Genomic DNA, 14072 nt, shown 5'->3' with positions numbered 1-14072 from the left:
AAATTGAAACAAGACAAAGATGCCACAAGAAAAGACAAGTCATATCACTTATGGATATAGGTAAAACTCTCACCAAAATATGAGACCAGAAAACCCGCCAACACATAAAAGGACGATGCACCGCAGGCAAAAGGGAATCATTTCAAACATGTCGGGCTGGCATAAGCTCTGAAAATCAGTCTAACATGCTGGCTCGGTCTGGCAACCTGACACAAACCTACACAGATTTGGGGAGAAGAACCTCAATTAAAAAAAAAAAATGTAGAAAGCATCCGGCAGTCCTCCTGCATCTGCCTGCCCAGAGCACAAGAACTCTGGCCGGACATGGGCTCTCTCCCTCCCCCCTCTTCCCCTATACCCACAGCCCCACATGCCTCCATGCAGACTGCCTGTAGGCACAAGTCTATGGGGCATTTTCTCAAATGATGATTAATGTGCAGGCCCAGTCCACAGGAGAAGGGCACCCTGGGCAGGTGACTCTGAATTGTTTAATAAAGCAAAGTGAGCAAGTCATAAAAAGCAAGACAATAAGCAGCATTCCTCCAAGGCTTCTGCTTCAGTTTTCTTCCTCCAGGGGCCTGCCTAGACTTCCTGTCCTGACGTCCCTCAGTGATGGGATGTGACCTGAGAGTTGTAAGATGAAATAAACCCTTTCCGGCCAAAGTTGCTTTTGATCTTGGTGTTTTATCACAGCAAAAGAAAACTTGGACATATACAACACCAAAACAATGAAGAACTAGATGTCAAATCATTACTTTTAATCAATCACCTCAAAAGATGTGGAAACGTTTTAAATAAAATAAAACCTTCGCCTGCACACACACTTTCACACAAGAAAGAGAACAAAGTGACCAAATGACTGCCATCTAATAAACACCATCTACCAGAAAGGCAGGGTTAACATCATAATTAATGCTGAAATAGTAAATGCTTCTAAGAGCAGAAACAAGACAAACATGTCTGCGCTTGCTACTTCTAGAGACAATGTTATAGAATAATTTAGAATGATTAAGCAAGAAATTAAGTAAAAGGCATACAGCTCCAGGTGGCATGCTCTAGAAAAGTCACTAATGTACCATCAAAAAGTATAGAAATTTCCTACTTTTATAAAGTTAACAAACAGGTCCTAAAATTACAAAAACTGATTGAAAGAAATTAGGAAAGATCAAAACAGATATCTGGCATTTGTAGATCAGAAACCTTAGTACTGTTAAGATGAATACTTGACCAAATTCATCCACAGATTCAATGCAACTAATACACAAAACCCTGCAGCTTGGTGACAAGGCTTTAGAGTTACTCCCCAGCATGCCTGCCTGTCACTACCACCACCCCCTTAGAGGCTTAAATATGGAAGATCTGAAACCATCACAGTCTCCTAGGGGAAAAGGGATGAGGAAACCTTCATGACACACCAATAATTTCTTGGACATGACCCCAAAGGTACACATGCAACAAAAACTAGAAAAGTGAAACTACATCACACGGAAAGGATTCTACAATCCAGCAAAGAAATCAATCCAGTGAAAAGGTGCCTTGCTGAAAGCAGCAAAAGATGTGCAAACCACAACTGATAAGGGAGACATTCAAACTACAGAAGAAACTCCCATAGATACATGATTAAAACAAAACTAAAGTAGGCAAGCTAGGAGTATGGCTTAGTAGCAAAGCAAAAGGATGGCATGTCCAAGTTAAGCTCAGCTTAACTTCCAGCATCAAAAGAAAGGACTAAGGTCCTAAACAGATGGTTCTCCAAAAGCAATAGCCAAAAGACAACAGAAATATGGGAAGAGTACCACAAGATAGCTTAGTCAGCAAAGAACTTGCCTTGTAAGCATGAAGACCTGACTTCAAGTTTCAGAATCCAGTAAGTATACTGGAGACTCAGGTGCTTCTAAGTCCAGCATGGGAAGGCAAGGCAGAAGGATACTGGTTCTAACCCAGTAGGTGAGCTGCAAGCCAAAAGAGAGATCCTATCCAAAAGGAAACAGATGGTGTTTCTGAGGATGACACGGCAGACTGCCCTCTAGCTTACCCAAGCACCTGCAAACATACAAACATACACACGCATACATTAAAAAAAATGAAGGGGCCAGGTAGTGGTACACTCCTTTAATCACAGCACTGGGGGCAGAGGCAAGTGCATCTCTGTGACCAGGCCACCAGCAGGTCTACAGAGCTAATTCCAGGACAGCCAAGGCTACATGGAGAAACCCTATCTTGAAAAAAACAACAACAAAAGGGGCTGGGGGGGGGGGCACACTGGTGAGATGGCTCAGCACCAACAGTGTATCCTGCTCTTCCTTTGGCCCCCAGCACCCACACTGGGCAACTCACAACTGTAACTCCAGACCCACAGAATTCATCTCCCTCTTCTGGCCCTCCTAGGTGTATGTGCACATATGCACATGTATATACACATGCATATGTACAGACATACACAGAACATTTTTTTTAAAAAAACATGGAAACTATAGTCACTAGAGAAACTTAACTTTAAAGAAAAAAAAAAAAACACACCCAACTATAATTACCTTACACCTATTAGGGTGGCCATGATCAAAAGGGTCATGTAAATGTTGAGAGAATACAAAAAATTGGAAACACCGTGCCCTACTAATGAGAATACAAAATGGTAAGAGCCACTGAGGGAAGCTTATAGAACTCTTCAAAGACAGTAACCCGACTGTAGGTGGGACTTATTTATTCAAAAGAACTGAAATTAGATCCCAAACAGGTATTTACGACATTCTTCACAAAAACCAAAATATGGAAACAAACAAAATGAACACCAACAAATAATGGATAAGGAAAATATTTATGATATGGACCAGTTCTCAAAACGGGATAGCAGGTACAGGCAGCAGCCACCAAGCCTGACAAGCTGAGCTCCATTCCTGGAGCCCACAGAGAAAAAGAAGAGCCATTCCTACAAGTTGTGTCTGACCTCTATGTGTGAGTATAGCATATGTGTGCCCACTGAATGAATGAATGAATGAATGAATGAATGAATGGTGTTGTGTAGAGACACACAAGGAAACATTCAACACTTTAAAAGGAAGATTCAGGATGAATAAACACTGAGAACAAAATGCTAAGTAAACTAAGTCAGTCACAGATGGTCAGACAGTGTGTGATTCCACCATATGAGGGATCTAAAGCAACCACAGGAGAAAGGCAGTATGCACGCAGGCTGACAGGGGACGAGGAAGTAAAAACAAGGAGCTATGCTGCACAGATCTAAAATTTCAGTGCTTAAAACTGAAAAGCTTCTAGACTCTGCTTTACAACACTGCTTCTAGTTAATTTCATACTCTAAATGTAATTTTGAAAGCATAGATCTTATACTATGGATTTTTTTAAATCTTAAGCACTGCACTTCAAAGATGCCATCAAGAAAGTGAAAAAAAAAAAAAAAACGTTCAGGTGAAATATGTGCAAGCCGTGGCGTGAGATCCAGAACACACAAAGACTCTGACCCCCAGTCACCAAGTACAAGGAGGGATCTCTCTAAGTTCTGCAACAGATACTAGCTGGGCATCTGTGCTGGTTGGTTTCTGTCAACTTGACACAAACCTAAACATATCTAGGAAAAGGGAATCTTAATTAATTGAGGAAAATGACTCCATAAGATTAGCCTGTGGGACAAGTTTGTGAGGGTACTATCTTGATTAATGACTGATGTGGGAGGGTGCCCCTCTTGGCAGTTGGTCCAAGATGATATAAGAAAGCAGGCTGAGCAAGCTGTGAGGAGCAAGCCAGTAAGCAACATTCCTCCGAAGTCTCGTTTCAGTTCCTGACTTGAGTTCCTGCCCTGACTTCCCTGTTGAAAGAGTGTAACCTAGAGTCCTTTCTTCCCCAAGTTGATGTTGGTCATGGTGTTTCATCATAGCAATAGAAACTCTAAGAAACTGACCTTTAAATCAACTCAAATCTAGAGATAAGCTGCTTTGCCTTAAATGTCATCTATGTAACCCCAGGTTTGTTGTCTAGTGACTAGCCTGCTATTAATCAGGGTTCCATGAACCCCACTCTGGTTCAATTAATTTTCTGGAGCTTTTCACAGAACTCAGAAAAACAGAATCATTGACTTACTACAAAAGGCATTCAAAGACAGTGATTAAACCTCAAATGAGACACATATGCACAAGGAAGAGGGAAAGAATGGCCTTGCTTACGAGCTCTCTCCAGCACAATATGCAGTAGGGTCTTCCTCCACATAGTTCCCCAAACTCAATTCTCTGGGATTCAAAATAGGGTCTCACTAAGTAAGAATAAACTATACCACTGTCCAAGAATAAATCTTTTCAACCGTTGTTCTTCCCTTCCTTGGAACCCCCAAATCATACCTAGATTTCTCCTATGACCAGTCCCCACCTCAAGCTAGCTAGGAGGTTATAACCTCACTACACTCAATAAATACAAAAGAAACTCATTAGAGATTCCAAGCATTTCAGGAGTTACATGCCAGGAAATAGATAAAGACCAAACACACATTTTACAGTATCACATCATTAAACTTCACGGCCCACAAAGAATGCTATAATCAAAATGGCTGACACCAGTCTGTAAGTCCCTGTGACCCCAGCACTAGAGAAGCTGGAATAAGATCTTAAACTGAATTCAATCTGAACTATACAGCAAGGAGCAAGGGATGGGTGATGGGGGTGTGGTTCAGGTGATATTGGCAAGATACAGGAAAACTGAAGAGCTCATACACTGCTGATGGAAAATTAAAATAGTAAAGCCTCTTTGGAAAAGTCTACAGTTTCATAACTGAATGAACATCGCTGAAGAGCTATACTCAGCAATTCTACTGTTAGACATATACACAAGAGAACTGAAAGTGAAGGCTTACACCAAAAACAAGGGTTTGGGATGTAGTTGTAGAGAACCTGTAGAGTCTCCATTAAAAAAAACAAAAAACCAAAAAGACTTTCCTGCATCGTGTGGTGGTGGATCCCTTAATCTCTTGAGTCCAGGTCTAGCCTGGATTACAGAGGTAACAATGGGGAGCATAGCTCAGTAGTCAAAGTGCTTACAGAGCTCAGATCCCCAGAACCCACCAGAGTAAATGAGTGGTGGCTCACTTGTAATTCAGCCTCAAAACCCACAACTAGAGACAGGGTCCCAGAGCAAGCTCACTAATGCCACTAGTGAGCTCTGGATCTGACTAAGAGAACTTGCCTCAAACATTACGGTGGAAGAATAATCAGAAAAATCCCAGATATTAACCTTGAGTCTAAGCCCACAAATGTGCCCACTAGCATGAAATATGCACATACACACACAGCATACACAAAAAGAAAAAAAATTACTTTAAAAAATGGATATAGACTTAAAAAAAAAAGGCACATATATTCAAAATAGAATTATTCATAATACCTAAGTCTAAACAACCCAAGTGCTGATCAGATAATAGACAAAATGTATGTTCATATAGGTTACTACTAACCCATTAAAAATGAATCAACTAATGACATTTCCTACATCATGTAAGAGCATAATAAACAGGGCACAGAAATCCATTCACTTTATGATTCCATTAAAATGTTCAAAACAACCAGGCAGTGGTGGCACGCCTTTAATCCCAGCACTAGAGAGGCAGAAGATCTCTTAGTTTGAGTGCAGCCTGGCCTACAGAGTGAGTTCCAGGACAGCCAGGACTACAGAGAGAGAGAGAGAGAGAGAGAGAGAAACAGACAGACAGACAGAATGTTCAAGGCAGACAAATCCCTAGAAGCAGAAAGAGTAACAGCAACTTCTAGATAGATAGATGGATGGATGGATGGATGGATGGATGGATGGATGGATAGATAGATAGATAGATAGATAGATAGATAGATAGATAGATAGATAATGTTCAAAACAAACTCCTAGAAGTAGATTTTAGATAGATAGATAGATAGATAGATAGATAGATAGATAGATAGATAGATAATGTTCAAAACAGACAAACTCCTAGAAGTAGATTTCCAGGCACTAAGAGGAAGCAGAAATAAGGGTGGTTTCTTTTTAAGATAGTGAAAATATTCTAAATATTTTATATGCTACATATTCTAAACTTGATTACAGTGATGGCCACATAGCTCTGTGTTATTCTAAAAACTTTATCACTCTGTTTATAGTATATGAATTAAATGGTATGTTAAAAATACTTCAAATATGTTTAAGGAAAACTCAATGGTTCTTAGAATGTGTTTCAAAAATGATAGATCTAAATAACCAGGAATCGCTAACATAATAGGCTAGGGCAGTGGTGATGCAGTCCATTAATTCCAGCCCACCCCCAGAGGCAAAGGCAGGCAGATCTACTGATTAAGTTCCTGGCCAGCCAGGGCCAAATATCAAAGTCCTGTCTCAAAAACAAACAAACAAACAACAACAACAAAACAAAAACAAAAAAGAAAGTCTACATAAAAAAGTAAATTCATCCCAAACTGAACCACAAACTTGGTAAAATTTCTATAAAGCTCCTGGTCACGGATTAAAAGTCTACATAATAAAGCAATCTATGCTAAACCGAGCTTAATGAATTCCTACCAAGCTCTTGTCGAGGTATTGTTCACACATATTATGAAATTCTAAACTTTATATGAAAAGGCAAAAGTGCCAGAGAAGCTGCAATAGTCTTGACCCAGAACAAAGTACCAGGAGCCCTGCCAGCCTTCAGGAGCACACCGTAAGCAAGGTCCTGAAGACAGAGGACACACAGATCACTGAGCAGATCAGAGCTCCAACATGAACACACACATTGCAACAGATTTTGACAAAGAAGCAAAAACAGTTCGACTGAGAAAGGATAACTGAGGAACTAAGGTGTTGTGACTAGACACCTAGAAGCCAAACAAAACCAACCTCTAAGCCATACAACCATGTCTCAAAGTCAGAAGGGATCATGAATTTAAATATGATACAAAGAACTTCTTGAGAACTGAAGCAAAGGACTACAGACCTTGGCACCAGAGGTGTGCTACCCTCCATGAATGAAAATAAATCAGATCTGATACCCAAATTAAAGACCTTGTCAAGATGACATTTCTAAGATCATTTTTAAAAGCAGTCTACTCTGCTTATAGACTTAAAGAAAGTATCCGTAAAGCTCATCTAACAAAAGTCTTAAATAGACAGGTGGTGACTTGCACCTTTAAGCCAGGCGTTCAGGTGAGTCTCTAAGAGTTCAAGGTCAGCTTGGTCTATAAGTTCCAGGGCTACATAGAGAAACCCAGTCTCCAAAAACAAAAACAAAACAAACAAAAGGTCTTAAGTAGAAACTATTCTATAAAGAATTCTCAAAACTCAATAGCAAATAAGCAAATTATCCTGATGCAACAAAAGATATCAAGCATTTCACACACACACACACAAAAAATCTGAAGAGAATAAAAACATAAAAAGATGATTAAAACCATTAGCCATCACAGCAAGTAACTAAATACACACTTAGCACACAACTCAGCAATTTTGCCATTGAACACCTATTTCAGAAAAGGGGGGAGCTTTTATTTACATAAAATCCTCATATTTTGGGGGCTGGGGAGATGGCTCAGCGGTTAAGAGCACTGACTGCTCTTCCAAAGGTCCTGAATTCAAATCCCAGCAACCACATGGTGGCTCACAACCATCCTTAACGAGATCTGACTCCCTCTTCTGATGTGTTTGAAGACAGCTACAGTGTACTTACATATAATAAATAAATCTTTTTTTAAGAAAATCCTCATATTGCCTGTACAAATTTGCACTAGCCCTTGGTTTACAATGGAAAACACTAAACATCCCTCAGGGCTCAGGGATGGCTCAGTAGATAAGGGCACTGGCTCTGTAAACACAAAGACCTGAGTTCAAATCTCCAGAGTTCACATAAAAAGCCAGGTGTTCTGTAATCCGGGCCCTGTGAGGGGTGAAGAAAGGACTGCAGGCCGCTAGCCTTGCTGCAGGTTCAGCAGGAGACCCTGTCTCACTGAAATGGGACAAAGAGCAACAAGAATGCTAGTCCTCCCTCTGGCCTCAGCACGGACACACACACACATACACCACAAACAAGCTCTCACTGGGGAAAGGTTACACCAAGTGTCTTTCTTTAACTTACACTACATACCAAGGAAATGGAACCCACAGAGCTAGGGGGGCAGGATGCCAGGAGTCAGGGAGCCACATTGTGAAGGGACAATCTTAGGGTGTGGCAAGAGGGGTGGCCTTTGTTGTGACTCAAGTTTTATATCTTCAATGTAGTGACTACATACCTTTCTACATGAGAAAAAACGGCACAAAATTATACATACACAAGCAGTGTAGGTCTAAAAAAATTTTAAACAAACAAATAAAACTACAAACTTAGTATTCTTATTAAGGGGAAAGTCCCACTGTCGATTTCTGGGTTTGGTAACTTACATCATGAAGGAAGCACAGCAGTCTTTCTGGTTTTGTTTTATTTTTGAGACAGAGTCTGATTTTGTAGCCCTACCTGGCCTGGATATTACTATATAAACGAGGCTGCCCTCAAAGTCAGAGAAATATGTTTGTTTTCCTGCCGGCTGGAATTACAGGTGTGAACCACCACACCCTGTTGCATAGCCACTTCCTATAATTTTTTCAAAATAAAGTTATCCTAAAAATAGCAAGAGTTGTGGGGCCAGCAGGTTTGGCAAGTAAAATGCACTTGCTGCCAACCCTAGGGGCCTGAGACTTTGCTCCTCGGAACCCACATGGTAGGTAGAGGGCAAGATTGAACTCCTACAAGCTGTCATTTGACCTCAACAGGTAAGCCAGGGCAATGGGTGCATGCACGCATGGACATAGACAGACAGATATACACACACATACATTCTCTCCCTCTACCCTCTTCTCTTTCAAGTAAATAAACAAAATACTGAGAGGAAAGGTAGGAGATGAGTCAGCAGTTAAGTGTTTGCTACAAAGCCCACGAGAGCTGGAGTTCAGATCCCAGCATCTATGTAATAACACAAATGCCTGCCAACTCCAGCTCTAAAGGGTCTGACACAGTCTTCCAGCCTCTGCTCACACACAAGCATGTGCACATACTCCCAAGATGCACATATGCACACAAGTAAAGAAAATCTTAAAGAAATACATAAGGAAGAGGCAGGAAACAGAATAGGTGGAAGTCTAGATGAAACAAGAATGGCCAACAACTGCTAATTGTAGAGTTTCTAAGACTTTGCTTTCTTTCCTCTATTTAAATTTGTCTACAACATTAATAAAAATGTAAGAAAGCCATTTCATCTATAAACCAAAGTATTAACAAGAGTTTCTCTTGTTTTTCTTTGCTAACATGCATTTCAATTCTGAAAAATCAACGTGATTCTATAGAATGATTTCTGGGCTCAGTGGGTAAAGGCATTTCCTGTAAACCCCAACAGCCTAAACTCAACCCCTTCTAACCAGGCAGGAGAGGACTGACTCCACAAAGCTGTCCTCAGACCCCACACACACATCATGTACATTTACACAATAATTAAACTTTAAAAATAAAGAAATACAAAATGATTTTCAGCAGGCTTAGCTAATAACTTGTATTTTGCCCTTTTACTCTCTGTGCGTGCGTGTAAGTGTGTTTGGTTTGGTTTGGTTTGGTTTGGTTTGGTTTGATTTGGTTTGGTTTGGTTTGGTTTGATTTGGTTTGATTTGGTTGAGAGTATTTTTAAACAGCATCACCATGGAGAGGATTTAACATAAAGAGAAGCCTATTGATACTTCTTCCTCTAACAATACACTGCTTACATAATATGAAAACAATTCACTAAATATACAATTTATGAGCCAGACATTGGTGGCACATACCTTTTAATCCACCCTTGGGAGGTAGAGGCAAGAGGATCTCTCTGAGTTCAAGGCCAATCTGGTCTACTGAGTTAGTTCCAGGACAGTCAAGGCTACACAAAGAAACCCCTGTCTTAAAAATTAAAAATTAAAATAATAATAATATATTAAATATTTAATATGTGTAATATATTAAACCATATAATACCTTTATTACATATAATATACATATTACATGAGGCATAACATATTATGTATATATAATACAATGTATACTACATATATAACATACAAGATATATAACATATATTATATATGAATATAATATGTATACATCCAATTTATGTTACATCCAACTCCACTCCTAAAATTCCAAAATAATTTTTCCAATAAAGTAAGCAAATTAAAATATAGCTAGGCAGTGGTGACACAGGTCTTAAACCCCAGCACTAAGGAGGCAGAGTTGAGATCAGCCTGGTCTACACAGCAAGTTCCAGAACAGCCAAGGCTACAGAGAAACCCAATCTCCAAAACAAAACAAAAAGGCCACTAACCAAATAGTTTAAGAGCACATCAAGTTGTTGGAGAGAGAGTGGAGACATGGTTCCACAGGTAAGAACAGCTGCCGCTCTACCAGAAGACCCAGGTTCAATCCCCAACACCCACATGGCAGCTCGCAATCAGCTATAACTCCAGTTCCAGAGGGTCTGACACCCTGGCCTCTGGTACACATTCATGCAGGCAAAACGCCCATACACATATAAAATTTAAACTTGGTATTGTTCAAAGCTGTGGGAGAGAGTCATAAACATTTCTATCTGTGCCTTGTTAAGCATCCCCCATAAGGAGGGCCAAAGGTTTTCCTGTTTTTCTTGTTTGGAGACAGTCTGGCTATCAAGCCTACACTTACCTAGAAGTGGTGATCCTCCTGCTCAAGCCCCCTGAGTTCTAGCACCACGGCCCTGTGTAATGGCCAGGCAGGAAGGTTTTTAACTGAGATTACTATTAACATAATTCCTTTTCTCCTTGGCATTTCTGAAAAGGCTAAGCTTTCAAGTTACTTGTAACCACTGAAAATATCCACATGAAAAACACATCCACCCAGTTAAATGCCAAGTATCTCCATCGATCTATTTAATCAAATTCAAATGCAGCACAAATCCCATAAAAGGAATCAACACTGAGGAATATTCAAGCCTTTGTTGTTTTTTCAAAGGCCAAAGAAATTCCATGCAAATAAATTACTCTTAAGTTTATACATTTCAACAATAAACTAAACATTGCCACATTCATTTTTCTTAGCTTTTTAATGCTTACTATAAAACCAATTCGGCCATATTTCCCTCCAAACAAATAAATAGCCAGTTTCATTAGTCTATTCTTGGATAGGTCAGCAGACTGGGAAGAAGAGACCCGGTCTATTCCCAGCTGTGAACACACTGGTAATCTCAAACACTATGCACTCACTCACGGGGAGGTTCTACACTCATACCATGCTGATAATGCTATCCAGAAATTCAGAAAAACTGAGGTCTGCCTCGGACACCCAAAAGGCAATTGCTAACATATTTTTAGATTTATGAGTTCTAAAATCCTGTATAACTTATTTAAAATAACATTTAACACACTTGAAATTTCAAATCTATGTAGTGCTTTTACCATTGTTCACCACAAATTAGTAAGTCTTTTTAAAATCATGCCTAATTTTTTTAAGTTTTAAATGAGAAACTGAACAAGGCATAATCATTACATAAAAGACAAACAAACGCAGGAGTGGAGGGCTTCCAATATGTATTCCCTAACTTTAATTTTGAGTCTATTATATATGCAGCCATTCTCTGTCACTGTAAAAAAGTACTTTGCTGTGTGGAGAACAAAGTTTGCTTCACAGTCTACCCCTGGAAAGCCCTCGGGAGAGTTCTCACCACTAACCTCGCAGGTTTTACCAGCACAACCAACATAAGGACTGTGGCACACTCTCTGCATAAGTCTACGTTTTAAACAAAGTTGTCTTGTAGACCAAGTTCTAGCCTGACCTTCTCACGAACCATAAAGCTGTAAGCACAGGGCAGCGAACAGGAGGAGTAGCAGCCCCTGGCCCCCAGCGGCCCCACTGGAACAGACACTGTACCGGGGCACCCTGGCAGTCTGGGCCAGCGCGCACCGCCGATCCGGAAGCAGCAGCGAGGCCTCGGGCGCACGCGCTGCACACAAAAGGCTCCGCCTCCCGGCTCTCTCACTCCCTCGATCTACGCCAAGGGGCCTTCCTTGGCCGCAGGCGCGTGGGTCCCGCAGGCCCAAAGCTCGGTTTGCCTTGGCCGGTCCGCTCTGTTAGGCCAGGCTCCCCAACCTGTCCAGAGCTCCAACCCAAGAAACTTTAGGACTCCCTATTCCTGGGTGTCTAAAATGAAAAATGTGTGGCTTCAGGAACTTTGGTAAAAACCTGCACCCTTAGAAACTGAGCTGTCATCAGGAGGTACCAGGCACCTGGCAGAACACTGCCTTAAATAGGAAGAAACCTTCCAATAACTTCATTCCTCCCTCTTCCTCTCACTTCTCTATCCCTTCACTTTCTCATTTCAGTCTTCCCTCCCTCTGGTTTCAACATAAGAACTGTATTTTTTCCTCAAGGAATTTTTCTGCAGCCCATCTTTCCACTTATTTTTTTGAAATTTACCTGACAAGTTTCCTTTAAAAATTTCACCAAATTTAACTTTTATATTTTGTACCAGCTCCTGCCAAATAATCATAGACTCTCCACGTTGTTCCATCATCCTCTCAAAGTTATTATTTCACATTCTGTGAAACTATTCCAGGAGTCTTTTTTATAACTCCATTTCCTAGGTCTGGCCCAGCCCTTGTTTCTCCTTTTTACAGTACCCGGGCTAGACTCCAACCTCCAGCAGGAATGCGAGACAAGTACTCCACCTCTGAGTTGTATCTCCAATCACTTTATCTCCAATCCTGCCCTCAACAACTTAACATAAATCTCTAAAAATGCTTTCTAAACTAGTGACAGTGGCATGCACTTTTAATCCCAGCACTAGGAAAGCAGAGAGGCAAGCGGATTTCTGTGAGTGCAAGGCTCCACAGGCAAGAACTTGTAAGAAGTCCTCTGAACCACTCATCCCCCAAACCCACAGCAATGTGGGGTCAGTTACCCTCTAACCTCAATATGCAACGCACACATATGCTAATAAATACTTTCTAAAAAAATTAAATCCTTGATAGTATAAAAGAAAAGGTGACAAAGCCGGGCAGTGGTGGCAAATGCCTTTAATTCCAGCACTTGGGAGGCAGAGGCAGGCGGATTTCTGAGTTCGAGGCCAGCCTGGTCTACAGAGTGAGTTCCAAGACAGTCAGGGCTACACAGAGAAAAATGAGTACTATTACAGGGCTAGGCAGGCTAAGTTTGGAAGCAGAGATCCAAGCAAATAAGAGGCCTGGTGTTGGTCTTAAATATCATTAATTATGGTAAGTATATAGAAGATAAAGGACTTATTTCTTTTTTGGTGGCAAAGTTTCCATTTAAACTATATTTTGTCTTTAGGATTAGTAGGTCAATGCCTTAAAGATGTTCAACAGATAAGACTAGAATATATGTGTACAAAATTATCAAAAATTTAAAGAAAGCCAAGCGTGGTGGCGCACACCTTTGATCACAGCACTTGGGAAGCAGAGGCAGGCGGATTTCTGAGTTCAAGGCCAGCCTGGTCTACAGAGTGAGTTCCAGGACAGCCAGGACAACACAAAGAAACCCTGCCTCATAAATAAATAAATAAATAAATAAATAAATAAATAAATAAATAAATTTAAAGAAATAGAAACAAGCCAAGAAAACCTATTTAGAATTGTGTGGGGAGGCATCTATACATTGGTAATAAATGGGAAGCAAACTCCCAAAACTAAGAAAGTATATGTCTGGCAGGGCTGGAGAGATGGCTCGACAGTGAAGAGCACTGACTGCTCTTCTAGAGGTCCTGAGTTCAATTCCCAGCAACCACATGGTGGCTCACAACCATCAGTAATGGGATCTGATGCCCTCCTCTGCTGTGTCTGAAGACAGCAACAGTGTACTCACATATATATAAAGTAAACAAACAAATCTAAAATAGAAAGTATATGGCATAAGTATGGAATGCACATAGCCCCAGCCACTGAGGAGAAAAGGACGGGTCTGAGACTCAAGAATTACAGTTTCAGGCCAGCTTAGTGAAAAATAAGATTGTGACTCTTATTTAAAAGCTAAAAAAATAAAATAACAAAGATTGAAAGTGAGGAAAAAAAGGCAT

General features: G+C 40.5%; 1 protein-coding gene across 11 annotated transcripts in view; it reads right to left on the bottom strand.

Annotated features, from left to right (window-relative positions):
- Nucleotides 1–14072, bottom strand: part of Zfp148 (zinc finger protein 148) — a 123129-nt gene that overhangs the window by 91529 nt on the left and 17528 nt on the right. Inside the window, exon 1 of one of the 11 annotated variants that reach the window (XM_006522101.4) lies at nt 11817–13421. The exons of 9 other annotated variants lie outside the window; for them this stretch is intronic. The gene's annotated coding sequence lies outside the window, so the exon portion shown is untranslated. Of the gene's footprint in view, nt 1–11816; nt 13422–14072 lie in introns of those variants that run through there. One more of the 11 variants, NM_001358569.1, reaches the window with a different exon arrangement.

Source organism: Mus musculus, chromosome 16 (assembly GCF_000001635.26).
Source record: "Mus musculus strain C57BL/6J chromosome 16, GRCm38.p6 C57BL/6J".
Classification (NCBI taxonomy): domain Eukaryota; kingdom Metazoa; phylum Chordata; class Mammalia; order Rodentia; family Muridae; genus Mus; species Mus musculus.
The sequence above is the reverse complement of the archived record's forward strand: the minus strand, read 5'-3'. Positions and strand labels throughout refer to the sequence as shown.